Genomic DNA, 15810 nt, shown 5'->3' with positions numbered 1-15810 from the left:
TAGCACACTTCTTTATAATCAATGAGGAGTTAGTATAGGATGGATAAAGTAGCAAAAATACTTTTATGATTTCAAGGGAAAAGCAATGAGGAATAAAATGCAGTACAGAAATACTTGATATGATTTTAGCAAAAGATAAGAATCACTTTTTCTCTGGCAATTCACCCCCCTCCCCTTTGCAATGTAAGAAATGGAAGGAGATGGAAGTAACACACACAGTTCTCAGGAATGCAATCAAATACAATATGAAATTCAATTCCCACCCCAGCAAGCTTAGAGAAAACCGGTATGAGTTTTAAAACACAGGCCCAAGTGCTTTGAATGTGGTGGCAATGAAGTGAGAAATATGCTGAAAATGCTTTTAATTCCCTTTAGGAGGTTCAGGGTGAGTGAGAGATGCTTGGGATGAGCTCAGGCCCACTTTAGCAATGATTCAGGGATGGTTATTAAGAGGCAAACACATTTTTAGCAGAGGAAAGCAAAAAGCTGCTATCTTTTTACAGGTAAAGAAATCAGGCCAAATCGCAAATCGCGGCAAAATTTGTGAGTGCGTGAATCATGATTACGGCAAAAGTATAAGGAGTAGCAACTCGGAAAGTTAAATTTCGTTCCTAGCCCAAACGGTTCCAGAGATACGGACGATTAAATAAAGGTAGATTTTCAGATTTAAAGTAAAACTCAAAATGACAGGTGACAGCTTGCAGCTTCAGAATTGACAGGTGACAGTTGTGCAGCTTTACAAATGACAGATGACACAATTTCTAGGAGGCAGTTCTACTTAGGTTAAAATAGTTTGGATTAGATTATTTTAACTAAGAGATTGGTTCTGCACAGTTCTGCTAGGTACTCACAATATAAATTTGAACTAGGCCTCATCACGGATCTGGTCAGGTTTTGGACTGGACTCCGGTTCTGGTCTCGGCACTTCACAGCGATCTGGGTCACTGGTTCTGCTCACAGCGGTCTGGGTCAGCTCTGCTCTGCTGGTCTAGCCTCTCTGGGTTCAGCGGCCTCTGGTTCTGGATACTGCTCTGCTTTCCGGTCCGGATCAAGTGGATTCTGGATGTAACACTGCTTTCTGGGTACTGGCAAGAGTTCTTGGCAAAAGAATTCAGACAGCTCGCCCGGCTGTGGAAGAGTTTGCAAATGATTTTGAGGCCTGCTGACAAATACTTTTGCTTGCAGTGGGCCTTCTTGGTTCAAAGTTCTGTAGTCTCTGTTTAGTTTGGAAGTCTAAGTGTTGGATCTCTGGATGTGAAGTCGTCGGTCAGCATGCTCCGCAGCAAATGGAATTGAATGTCTCTACCTGTCCCAGCGTCTCTTTTTATGTGTTTTGAAAATGGGTGTGTGCCTGGGCCTAGCTAAGCCTGCCCCTCTCTACTTGTCATTGGCCCAATTCTCCCCTCTCCCATGATTGGGGGAAGGAAATGGATTGGCAGCATGATGAAGTCTGTTTATGGGTCAGAGGATCCTCCCCTGGTCAGTTTGCCCACAAATCTATATTTGATTCAAATACATCCTTCCCAGATATACAATTTGTTGAAATTACATGTGTACATTATATATTCCTTATGGTCCATGCGTGTCCGCCTCTGATCTTCCTGGGGGCTTGCATTCAAAAATGACAACATTTTGCGCTTTTTAACTGGTTTTGCAATATCGGACATTTACCCAAAATTACACACATGTGCGCAAGGAGTATGGACATTAATTGATGAAGTGTCAGATTTTTAACATGCAGACATTCGGAGTGAGACCCTATTTTCCGCTAGCAACCCCCCAGAATACACCACAGGGTCCTAACGCCTCTCAAAATGTTCACAGAAAAATCACAAAAATAATGATGTTACTTATATAATTCTGACAAGTCTGCACTATGAGTTATCTATCTTTTTAAAATTATGCCCTGGTCAAAAAAGGGGTGTGGCTTCCCACATCACAGGGTGGAATAACTGGTTTATCCACTTCCCCCAAGCTCAGCTGCTAGCAGAGGCACTGCCCCTCCCAGTTTCCCCTAAGAGGAAGCCACTTTTACGACGTCCCCAATATAACGTTTTGCCTGAGTCCAGGACAGGCCTTTGTTCAACTCCCTGTAGTCCCCAGCTGTTCCACCCCTAATCTAATCAGAGAGGTGACAACTCCTTTTGGCAAGGGGAAGAGTGGCTGAGCAGGTCTCAACTCCTGCCGGGGGTAGTTGTCAGGCAGAATCCAGTTTCATTAAGCCAGGTTTCAGCTAAATGTCACTTTTTGTTCCCAGTTTAAATCACTTACAATTTTTACATATACATTAAATAATTACTTCCTTCAAGTCATTTCAGAATATAGTTTTACATTGTATCCACCTCTTAGCAAGTCTTTCCTTGGTCTGGTTTTGTTTCATTTGTTCAGTTTTACACAAAAGTCTGGTGGTTTTAAAACGCCGGCTTTCTGATAGTGGTGAGTACTGGTAATGCAACCATTTTTGGGATTAAGAAAATGAATTCCCCACAGTTTTGAGTTGCTTTTTTTTTTGCAATCAGCATTGCCATTCCCAATGGTTTCGGGCTACTGTGTGGGTAGCCCAATGGTGGTTTTAGGCAGTGCCCTCCTGTGCTCACATCATAGGCAAAAATGGGTGGCAACATATTCTTCATGTTTTCCCTGTGCACTCTCTGGGGAGTTCTGGCCATCATGATGTTTTCCATGCCAGTACTGCACATTTTTATTGTAGGGCTTGGATGCATGGGTAAAAACATCCCACATCTACATTGTGTGCTTCCAGGCTGAAAAATGGATGATCACTGGGCATTTACTTGTGAATATCATACTGCTCTGACAGAACCTTTGATCTTTCAAACTGCCCAAGGAGTAGACTTCTGGCAGACACATCATATTTTATGTATGGTGTTGCTATATGCATAAACAAGGCAGACACATTCACAGAGGGAAATCATTCAGTACAGCCATATGACAACAATGTAATGAGTTAAATGGCCGTTTGAGTAGATGGATCCACAGTGGTGATGCACACAGCACTGCTCCATTAGCGTTATGACTGCCTTCAGTTATTTCTGGACACGTTTTCAGAATCATTCAGACTCAATACTGTCATCTTACTGAAGATTTAATGAAAAAAAGGCTGACATAAAGATGTATAGATGTATAGCAAGCTATTGGAGAGATTTTGTCAACAAATGAAATGTCTGAGAAAACTTAGCAGGGGCTTCAAAATGATGTCCCTAGCAGGGGCATGGAAAGTTTGGGCAAAGCCTTACATGGGAACACCTACCGTACCAATAAAAGAATAGACATGATGTACAGGCTGCTTCAGTCCGAGGAGGTGTCATTATCTTCCTGCCCCCAGCCCTCTGTGTCATTGTTAGCGGCTGCTACCCTGTTTTTCAGGACCTCATCCTCATCTTCTTCTGCCACCTTGCAAGTGCTGAGAAAAGAAAATGTGCTGGAAACCATTGGCAAATAGTTATTTGCGAACTCTGCGCTGCAGCTTAGATAAGCTAATGGCACAGCACTCTTAGCAGAGGCAAATAATAGGCTTTGAAAGGATCTAGTGGAATTTAAAAAATGTCTCCCACATGAGGATGCAGATCAGTTCAGAGGTGGCATGGTCGATGCCAGCATCATCGCTCTGGATCTCTTAGACACAGTGGCACACTACATTGACAATTCTGTTAAGGGTGTCAATATTGGGACAGATGGGTGCAGTTAGGCATGTCTTCAAGGCACCATATTCACAAAAGAAGAACATGATAAAGTGCTGGACCTCCCTTTCAATGGAAAAGACCTGCTCCATAATACCAAAGATGCGCTACTTAAGAAGAAGGCAAGCACACTCACTCCAAAATCATTAGCCGTACTGACAAAACTGGCAGCAGCTAAACCGTCTGCAATCTATAGTGCGGATTCATGCTCCAGATCCTTCTCTTGTTTTCAGGGTTTTCAGAAGCAAAGGGCGGGGCTGCAGAATAGATCTCTGCTGGGGTTATTCTCTGCCCTTAGGCCTCTCTTGTTGCTACTTTGGCCTCTTCCTTTGATAAAACATCTAAATGATGGTCCTTGGACTCCGGTAGGGGGCACAATTTCCCCACATGTGGCTGCCTGGAGGATGACAACCTCAGACCCTTGTGTGTTGCCAGTAATCAGCAGATGGTTTGGGCATGCACTGAGCCCTCTTCACCCATCCCGTCCCCGTCTAAACCAGATGGGGTCCCCCTTGCTTAACCTGGAGATCTCAAAACTTCTGGTCTGGAGATAAAAGCTATAGAGGAAGTGCCAAGTCCAGAAGCTGGACAGAGTTTCTACGCTCGTCTTTTCACTGTGCCAATATCGAACCAAGCAGAACTGCGCACCATCATGGACTTTCAATCTCTTCCTTCTGCTTCAGAATTTCAAGATGATTACACCCGCACAGATGTGGTCTTCCCTACAACAGGAAGATAGTATCTGTCCAGTAGATCTGAAGGACACATACCTGCATTTCCCTATATGGTTTCTGAGATTTTTGGTGGGGCAGTCACATTTCCAGTACTGAGTCCTTCCCTTTGGTCTCAATTCGGCACCCAGAATTTTCATGAAGAATGGCAGCAGTATCTTTTTTTTCTCGTCAGTCCCCGAAGACAGAAGACGCTGTTAAGGATTTCAATCAGGCGATACACTCTGCTCTCGGCCTTGTGTACAGTGCAATGGAAAAACGTATTTGATATATAGAATCAATTATTTGAAAGATGTACCACTCGTACCACACCCCTTACTTAAAAATACCCTGGGTCACGATGGACCAGGAATCAGGCTGGTTTGTAAAAGGTATTATTTATTTATTAATTTAAGATCAAAATCACAATATAGATATTAAAAGGTAAACAACAATCACCAATGGGGTGACAGAACACAGAATAATATCTTTAATACACTACAAATAAGTAATGAGCAAAACAAATGCAGCACAGAAATAATATGTTTGTGTTGGTTCAGATCAGATAGCACTATGGTTAGAGGTTCCCCCTGCAACACCCCTCAACCCCAATAGGCAATGCGAAGAGATGGAAGGAGAGAGCAGGTACTCATGAATAATACAGATCAAACAGTGTCCCACTTCCCCCTTACCCCTTACACAGAAAGAGAAAAACAAAGTGGGATGTTCAACTGTCAGAATGATTTTTAAAGTGGCTGAGCAAGAACTCTAAATGTGAGGAAAAGTGCTTAAATTATTATAAATTCCTACGGGAGCCGCATTGAACAGTTGCACACAATCACCAGCAATGATTTAGTCCAAAGAAAACAATTGAAATCTTAAAGTCCAGGTCGGAAACAAATGGAAACTATTTCACACGCGTAAACATTTCTCAAAATGGGAATTTGCAGCAAACTTTTCCGTGCGCGATATTCACAAAAACTGAGGGAGTAATAGAGGTTTTAGTGAAGGTCGTTTTTGCGAGATAGGCGCAAGAATGGAAAGAGGCTTCAGTTTTAAAATCAGAACATTTTTGACTATGGACTAAAGCATCCAAGCTAAGCCACCAGGACAGCACAGGTAAGAGTCAAGAGTGATTTGCGACTCATTCCTGGTTCTACGCTGTCCACCTCGGAGGCTGGTCACTCGAATGAACTTAATAGATCAAAGTTGACAAAGATGACTAGGAAAAAGGATACGTTTACAGATAGACAGAAGAAGATTTCACTATGGATTCAGACAGTGTTACTAATTATGGGAGTAAGGATGGTTCAGAGGTTAGGAGGGGAAAAGATAATGCACGGGAATCAACATTTTCTAGCTTCCTGTTAATGCTCACAAGACAAAATGGATTTAGGATTTTGGACCGTCAGGATTCTGGACCGTCAGGATTCTGGACTATTGAATCAGATCTATCAGGGACTGACAGCTGGGCACATCGGACTGGACAGGGTCAGCAAGGTGCTCTGGTCACAGCACGGCACAGGATTGGACGGAATCTGCCCTTCTTGGTTCTGACAATATTTTAATTTAGCATCAAGCATTAACAGCATGCCCAGTGTATTATGATGCTTCCCCTAGACTTTTGGGGTTCTGTTCTAGAATTTGAGGCCTAGCTGAGAATGGTTCAGCTATGCAATAGGCCTTTGCTTTGCCAAGTTTCTGGAGTCTGGAACAAGGAAGATGTAGATTTCAGCAGCAAGGCACTCAGCCGGCATCAGGAAAGTGAGTGGATCAGTCTCTCCTTATGTGCTGTCAGCTGTCTCTATTTATGCCCTAAAATTACATCATAAAGGGGGTGTGCGGGCTTGCTTAGCTAAGCTTGCCCCTTTGAGCTGGGATAGGGTCAACACTTCACCTCTGCCTTGCATTTGGGGTGATTGGTTCAAGGCTGGCTAATGTCACATTTTATGATTTGCTTTACAGTCCTCATAGACCTCCGTTTAGCCAATCGGATTAGCCAATCGGATTTTACACTAAACACACATTTCTACATTAGTCACCTTTATATAAATCACACACAAGATGCCATATTGTGTGTAGCATCTTTTCATCAAAATCTTGCAGCTGTAGGATCTTGTTTTAACTTTCTACAAAATGTTGTCGTTTTCGATATGCACACAGTTTCCAAATTCTATGCAACTTTCCACAAATGTGTGTGTTTAACATCGGCATATGCATGTACATTTTCACAATTCTAACAGTAATACATTTTGCATAAAATCACATATCTTGCCATTCCTGTCCAGAACATGTCACACAGTTCTGCCGCCTCTTCACACGTGCAGCCAGAAATTAAATTAACAACTCTGTCATTTTTTATATTTTTCACCATTTTGAATAGCAAGTTATAAGTCTTTTAAAATGTGTTCTTTGTTCATGTTTAGCAACAGATGGTCGCATGGCTCTGCCTCTTTTTGTCTCCCTGCAGTCCAAGGCATCCTCCTCCTGGCTTGTTCCTTCCAGAGGCCATTTACAACCCGTTTTCACACTTTCAATTTCCTGGGCTGCAAATTTGTAGTTGTTCCTTTGCCTTCTGTAGACAAGATTCTGCTCTAACCTGCAATTAACACCTCCTCGTGAGTTTCTGCTGAGAGGAAGGCCCTCCATCCAGAAGACAAACCTGCTTTTCCAGTTTTGGCAGCCACAGCCAGGCTAATTAACTTTTAAATCCAGCAAAACCAACTTTGTTGCATCAAACATAAGTACATTATTTTCTTAGCCTTAAAATCTGTGGGATAAAAACACAACTAAGATCTGTATTCCTTTTTGGCAACAATCTTTTTTCTGTTTGCTAATCCAGCAGGCTTTTGAGTTTCAGCTCACTTTTAAAGTTTCATTAGTAACTCCTCTGGCAGCTGTCATTCAGGCGGCCCAGGGTACTGCACCCAGATTTTGGCATAGAGGCTGTCAGTTTTCAGACTTTACATGTTTCACAATGTTTCAATTGACACATAAATCTTAGCAACAGGCAAGATTGTGAATGTTGAAAATGTTGTGTTATAGGCATTTTGGAGTTTTTGGCAACAAAGCAAATGTCATTTGTAGGCACATTTTTGGGTTTCATTTGCAAAGTGCTGCTTCTCTCTCTGCACTCTGTTTGCTGGTTATGGAACCCACTGGCACATTTCTGCAGGGTGTGCGCCATTCCACTGCACATGCACCATGGGTGGCAGGTTGTGCATCCCTCTTTTTGTGTGCTGAAGCACACGGTTTTGGTAGGCTTTTGTAGGTTTTTGGCGTGCACAAGGATTTTGCTGCAATCGTTGCTGTTTCTTTCCCCATAGCTGGCAGGGTGATGGCGTATAGCACAGCGGAGTGGGTCAATACATCCCACAACATGCCGCTGCACTATTTCCTGGATTTGCTGTTAGACCTAGGTCTGTCACTGAACTGGAAGACGCCAAGCTTGACGGTATCTCTGCAAATGATTCTCATGGGCTTCCATTGGGATGCCCAAATGGCCATGGTCTTTGGTCCATGGAGAGAGTAGCAGACATCTAGTATACCTATTGCATGTTCCTTTCCTCCAACAGCACCACGGTGTGGCGGTTCTACAGAATAATGGGCTTGATGGCATCTTGCGTTCAAGTGATGCCTCTGGCCAGGTTGAAGATGCAAAGGACCTAGTTGACCTGAGGCTCTCTTGGTGACAGGGATCAAACCCTCATTCACAACTGATTCAGATTCTGCTGGACTTAGCCCAGGATTTACTTTGGTGGTACGATCTTCATAATCTGGTTCAAGGGGTTCCTTCCCGCAACCCTTTCCCCCAGGTTGTGATTACAACTGATTCTTCTTTTTTGGGCTGGGGTGTAACATTGAACAATTTTCAAGTTTTTGACCTGTAGGTGGTGCGGCACAGAAAACAGCACATCAACTAGATGGAGCTGAATTCCATTTTCTTGGTGCTGAAGGCCATTCTCCTCAATATTCAGAGCAATACGGTATCAGTAAGGATGGACAATTCTGACTCAATGTTCTACACCAACTAAGAGGGAGATACAAGCCCCTCCACCCCCTTATTCATCTGACCTTGGAAATGTGGGAATATACTGTTTGCCAGTGTGTATGGCTTCAAGCAGTGCACCTACATGGAGTCCAAAACACAGAAGCAGATCAATTGTGCCGTCTTGCGGAAACCAACCATGAGTGGCAACTCCACCTACAAGTTATGGAAGATCAGTTCACCATGTGGGGGTTCACTCAGGTGGATCTTTTTGCCTCCAAGCTGAACAACTACTATCATATGTATGCATCCAGTGAGGTACAGGAAGATGGTTCTGTCAAAGATGCTCACGAAAAATGATGGGATGGAATGACAGTTTATGCCTTCCCTCCTGTTCCGCTGGAACATCGAGCTGTGTGAAACATTCCAGGAAGCAGATCACTGTTAACTCACAATAATTGCATCATGGTGGTCAGCCAGGTTCTGGTTCTCAAACTTGGTGAACCTATCCAAGGAGACCCTGATATCTCCAAAATTTCACCAGGACTTACTATGTGTGGAGGTGGTGAAGATACATTACCCAACCCACGATTGCTGAACTTGGCAGCCTGGTTCCTGAGGTCAGGTCTCTTAGCCATCTGGGCCTCTCGGAAGAGAACATGCAAATTATGAAAACATATCGGAGGTAGCACCAGATCACAGTATAAGAGCATGTGGCTTAGGTTTTGCCATGGGTGCCTTGAGAAACCTTGAGAAGCACAAAACTCCTATATTTGCCTCACTGGATGAGGTAGTATAAGATGAGGGTTCTACATGGGATGGCATGAAGCTAATATCACCCCACAGGTACCCTATACAATGCCCCACTTCACTATTTGAGATTTGTAATCCCTTGCCAGATTGTGCATATTTCCAGCCCTTTTGTGCTGGATACAGAAAAAAATTGCAAAGCATTTCGGGTTGGTAGAGGATGCTGTGGTCTGGTGAAAGGAGTCAATGCTAGGGATTCAATCGAAAACTCGGTGGTAAAGCAACACCTTGATGGTCTTTACCATTTTCTCCCAACAGTCAAACCTTCACATCCCAAATGGGATCTAAACCTGGTACTGACAGCATTGTGCCACAAACCATTTGAGCCAGTGATACCATGGAAAGCTATGTTCCTGGTGGCAATCACCTCAGCCAGGACAATAGTGAGATGCATGCTCTAGCTGTTGATGAACAGGCTTTCATCTGACAAAGTAGTCCCATCATTCCTTCCTAAAATAGTCTTGGACTTCCATATCAACCAGGACATTTGTCTACCATTTTGTTTCCCAAATTCATTTTAGGAATCGGAAAGAGTCCTCCATGCCTTAGATGTCTAAAGATTTACCTGGAAAGGACAAAGGAGTACCAGAAATCATCTCACCTGTTTGTAACATTTAGTGTGACAAGCAAGGGCTTTTCTACCTCAAATGCTACCATTGCTAGATTGGTAGTGGCGGCGATTCTAGAATCCTACACTCTACAGAAAAGCCCTCACCCTAAGAGGCTTCATGCTCACCTAGTCAGAGCCAAAGCAGCATTGGTTGTAATTCAAAGACATGTCCCCTTGGATAGCAGTGCAAAGGCAGTGACTTGGGCCTCCCTCTCAGCCTTCTGCAAACACTACTGTCTCAACATGAGCTCAAGAGCAGAAGTTCAATTCAGTTAGGAAGTACTGAAGAACCTCTTCAGCTAAACATGGAGATAGAGCCGTCCACTCTCTGGGAGACAAGAGCTAGTGAATCTCCCACAAGCATACGAGGAAATGGGATGGGACATAGGAGTAAGCAAATGTTACTCACCATAGGGACTACTGTACTCTTAGTCCATAGTCCCCTTTCCTCCATACACCCTCCCTCCATCCCCCTAAAATGCCTTAGCTTATCAGTTAGGACACAACCAAAGCTGGTCAAAAGGACTGAGGAGGGACACACAGGGGCAGGGCTTATGCTTGAGGCCACGCATGTGCCGGGCCTGTTCCATGAAAATAAGACAAACCACATTTTTGGTATGGTGCCTCAAAAATCTCTGGTCCCCTCCCGAAGGACAAAATGTCTGACAAGTATGGAGGAAAGGGGTCTATGGACTAGGAGTACAGTTGTCTCTACAATGAGTAACTATTCCTTTCTCACCAGTCCAGGGGTCAGAGCAGCAGTGAGGTCATTCCGAAGATAAGACAAGAGTACAGGGCTTTGCTGTGGCTAAGCAGTAGTAAATCCTGGGCAGCTGCAACTTTAATCCTTGTAGTGTCAGTGGGCTGCACTTCTTTTAAGGGGTCTTTGTTCCATTGACGATCTGTCGAATGGCTGCAGGAGTTTTTTTTTTTTTATCCAGACTTTAGTCTGCTCCCAAGACCACCACTGCTAATGATCTGCACCATGCAAACTGGCAGCTGATACTTAATCATGGACTAATTTGCCCAGCAACAGACATGCAGTGGCTGGAATTTGGACTGGGTCCAGACAAACCAAGCCCCTGCATCCAGCCACACAAAAACAGACTACCACTGTAGAGACTTTGCCCAGGAAAGAGCTTTTCCTATATGGCAATTCCAGACTGATATAGTAGGACGAAAGCCAAGGCAGACAAAGGCCAAAGCACAGGCGAAAATCTCATGGAACAGACATTTCAGAGTACATAATGTGGTAAAATGCAGAAGTAAAACGTTATTAGGATACATGTATCCTGAGCACAATTCATTTTATGGTGATGAGTGCAGTCAAGAATTCCACTAAGGGAGACTGTACTGATAGTCTAAATGATTAATCACTTTCCCCATAAGAGTGAGCACAATGCATGGGAACTAAAGCTGAGGGATTTACATAGCTCTTAAATGTCAGTTCAGGAAGCAGGCAATAGCAAAAAGATAGTTTGTGCTATTGAGGTCTATGGGATGAAAGCAAAACAAATTATTTCCTAACGCTGAAGTATGGAGAAAACATTGTCCAGATGGGGCACATTTTCCTTTTTATTCCCTTGTTTATCATTTTTACTCCTTTATTGATTTAAATTTTGCCAGACCTAGATTTTGTGATATAAAGCGGGAACTGCAACAACTGGTTGTATTCTAGTACATAATCACTTAAGTGATACATAACCTAATTTAAATCTGAGATTGCCATCAGCAAAGGAAATGTCCATGCATGTGTTATTTTTGATTGAGAAGTGTGGGGGAGGATTTGAGGAGATTCAAATAAAGTAGACTAGGCTAAAAAACTGAAGGAGGCTTCTTATAAGGTCTTTATATTTAGCATCTAATGCCTACTAGAGTGAGTGAGATGCATTGGCCTCCTCGTCTATGTCCTGGAGATAACTAAGGGATGAAGCGAGATTGATACCATTCTCAAATATGTACGTTTCCTGCTGCCTAAAATTGTTACTTCAAGTAATCCAACAGAGTTTGTCGAATAAGAAATGGGAAACAATTTTTTATTTTAACCTTATAAGCCAAAATGCATGTGGCAACATGTGGAAAGATAAGAGATGGACAGTGATGTGAATAAAATTGTTCTCGGCAAAAGATGAAGAATGTTGTAATTGTGTTCAGCTGGGTTTAAAATAGCCAATCAGTCTATGTGTCAGACAGAAACTGCTAATGCCAAGTAGCTAATGTCGGCTTGGGGTGCACCAGATAAGTCACCCTATCAAGTGAGCTTTTTTCCTCTGGCTAAGAGAACCTATCAGAAGCATACTTTGACCAAGTAGTCATTTGCATGAGGGTGTTGCATCATCCAAATAAGCCTATACAAACAGGTTGAAGGCACATTGTTGATGTGTGCTTTTCCAGAAGTGTCTTGTAACCTCTAATAAAGACTGCTGTGAGAACCACCTGGGCACCTGTTCTTTTGCTCCTGCCCTTGCCTCAAAATGAATTCACAGATGCCAAAAAGCTTGATGGCAAGAGATCCCCTTGTTCAACATGATTTTGTGTTTACCCCCTGCAAAGTCATGGTGAAAGTAAAGAATTGCACTTCACACCACCAACTCCCCGCAGGCACATAATTGGAAAAGTACAATTCTGACTCAGACACAAAAAACATCTCATGAATCTTCAACTTCAGACCCCCTAGAACATGTCACAATCCACACAAGGCCCATGACATCACTTACCTTACGTCTTTGATAAGCATCTTTTTTCCTTACCCGGCCAAATGGTCTACAGTATTTATTCTATTCCGTGACCTGTCATGCTAGAAATTGTAATTAAGTTATTTCATGGGTGATCATCATGGTTAGAATGTATTACACATCTGTAGTGTAATACCCATCTGTATTAGAAATAGACTTTAAAAACATGTTTTATGAGTGCTCTCTTTGAAAGACATTTTGGTATCAGTTATGGATGTTTCTCCAAAAGCTATTCAAAACCTCCATCCCATTAAATGTTTCCAATATCCTATTAGGTAGTCTGGCAGTTAATGCAATGAAAATCCAACTAGCATAGGTTATGTTTGATGTATTCATTCAAATTGCTATTCATTTGACAACCTCAAATCGGAAGGACATCCAAAAAAGATTACAATAAAAGGCTGGTGGAATAATATATGAGGTACCCATAGCATGGAGAATTGCAAATACACCTGCTTTATCTTTAAAACATGAAACAAAGTGGTGTTTCCTCATTGAGTACTTAGGCCGTGCTAACTTATAATGAACTCCAACATTAATCTGAAATTCATATCAAACAATTGATTTCTTTTGTTGTAACTACAGTCTTAACTCATTAATTCACTCTGTATGTTATGGGATACACCATCTGTATTACATTATCATTTATATAATATTCTCACCCTTTCCCTTCTGTCCCCCTTACTTGTGTCCATGTCGTAAGTAATATTTTGTTTGTAGATTGGTTAAACATTCCAATAAACAAAATAAACAAAATTAAACAGATAAAATGGATACAAATAATAATCGTGCTGAGAGGATCTAGAAAAACTGAAAATGAATGTCTTTTCACAATCCTGCAGGGCAGTGAGACATGACATGGCGATCTGTTGGAAATGAAACGATTTCCTCATTCAAATGGTTTTGATATTCTCAACTTTTGAGTCAAAATGCAGCAGAACCATTACTAACTCGATGTTCATTCAATCAACTCAAATTGACGAGAGGAAAGACCAAGTCACAAACATTGGCTCATGCGTATTTCAGGCACCGATCAGAACAAATAATCCACATTAACCCATAGTTTTCATTGAGGGGTTAAATCATACACTCGAATGTGATATTTCTAGGGATACTTGCAGACCAATAAAATCATACACAAAGACACATTTTTTGGGGGTGCAGACAATGAAAGATAGTGTCTCTTAATTATCTTGATTAAAGAGCAGAGAAATCACAGGCATTGATATATTTTCTGGGTGTAGGAGAGGAGAAATCATATGACATGCTTTGACCCAGGATTATTTTTGGCACAGGGGAAGAGAAGGCATGGTTCACACAAAGACACATGATTTCTTTAGGCATGATTGAGGAAGTAAACACATTGACAGATTATTATTATTACTATTATTGTTCTTATTATTATTATTATTTTTATTATTATAATTATTATTATTACTATTATTACAATACATTGCATTCTGCAATATCTGTACATAAACTTGTGGAAGTAATGTTCTCATAACGGGCTTGTTGTGACATCACTACTGACCTGTAATCTGAAAATAACATCACAACTGTTCTTTAATCAGTTAGTAGTATTCAGTTGTGATATCACAATGCCCCCTGCTTGAGCCAGCAGAGGGAATGTCAGCTGTCACTTCAGCACGTAAAGCTGTAAAAAGCTTTGCACATCTTTGCTTAGAGAGTACTTTTCTCTGGCACATTGCAGCAAATAATTGACATGGAACTGTTCATGGTAGAATGTTTAATTTGTGCACTGCTGGAGTTTAACTCATGCAAAGAAGAATCTCCATTTTATCACTTTTTTAAATCACAACATGAAGGTTGGATTTAATACATTTTATCAAACTGATTCAACTAATGCTCTACAAAACAATAGGAGCTGCATTTCTGCTTTTTTATATTGATTATATGGATCATAAAATGGAAGATCTCTTACATTATAGTAAGCAAGAGACGATGCATTAAAGGGAATGATAGTGTGTGGCTATGTATTTTAGGTATTTTAGGGAATAACACTCCTTCTACCATATATAAAAACTATATTGCAAGCCACTTTAGAGTTTTTTGACCTTTTAAAGGAACTGAGCCTTCGGCCTCGTTCCTATATTTCATCACCATACTTGTCTCTAACGTGCAATAACCTTATAATGTATGTTAAGGAGTATATTATCCCAAATATTATTAATATTATTATTATCATTATTATTATTATTATTATTATTATTATTATTATTATTATTATTATTATTATTATTATTTTGAGGTTTTCGGAGAGAAAAAATCTAATCACTCAAAATTATACTATTTTCTAATTGCGTGCAAGGGACCTCCAACACTTACTACTACTTTATTTTGGTTCACTTAATGCAATTTTAAACAGTCACAAGGCAGGGTGCAATTGTGAAGAATAAATCAAGACCTTTTGTGGTGGGCTTGGTGTGTGTTTATGGAATGACTGGAATGTACATGTGAAAGGGTTTCTGGAATGAGGGAGAGAAGGAGAGGCAGTGAGAGAGAGTTGTTTGAAGATTGGCTATGTGGTCAGAGTGAAGTTACCTGTGCCGTTGAGGGATGGACCATTAAGGTGGTCTAAACCGTGTCGTGTAGTGAGAGTTTTTCACAAGGCAGACTGATGATGAAAGAACGTGGAATGTGCGAAGAGTAGTGAAGGGCGTTGAGCAGTGTGAATCGGAAGTGATGGATAAGGGTACTTTGGAGAAAGCAGAAAACCTGGAAAAAGAATTTGGGGAGAAAAATAATGAGTCTCAGAAGGTTCAGGGATTATATGATGAGTCAATGTGGGTGGCCCCCATGCTCCCAAAACTGTATGTATTGTACTTATGTGGGGGTGGGGGCAAGGGGGGTGGTGTGTGTGTGTGTGTGTCTGTGTGTGTATAATGTGTGAAATGTGTGTAATGTACGTGTGAAAGGGATTCTGGAATGAGACAGAGCAGGAGAGGCAGACGGTTGGAGCAGTTGGTTGAGGATGATTGCTCCAGTGCTAATGGGCTTTATATATTAGGCTCAATAAATACTTCCAGAGAATCTGCACTTGCTTGCTTGTGTGTCTACACTTCACCTTTACTCTTCAATGTACTTTATTTTATAATAATTTTATAATGGATTCCATTGGAATCCTTTAGTTGCATGAAAATCTCATGCAGGCCTAATAACATGTGCTCTTCTGAGACTGTGGAGGAAAGCAGAGGTGTGATGCAAACTCTGCTTTGCTGCTCTCCTAAACCTCAGAACG

The sequence above is a fragment of the Ambystoma mexicanum genome, chromosome 1p (genome assembly GCF_040938575.1).
Source record: "Ambystoma mexicanum isolate Mex_15411 chromosome 1p, UKY_AmexF1_1, whole genome shotgun sequence".
In the NCBI taxonomy this organism is placed as follows: domain Eukaryota; kingdom Metazoa; phylum Chordata; class Amphibia; order Caudata; family Ambystomatidae; genus Ambystoma; species Ambystoma mexicanum.
Note: the sequence above shows the minus strand (reverse complement) of the source record.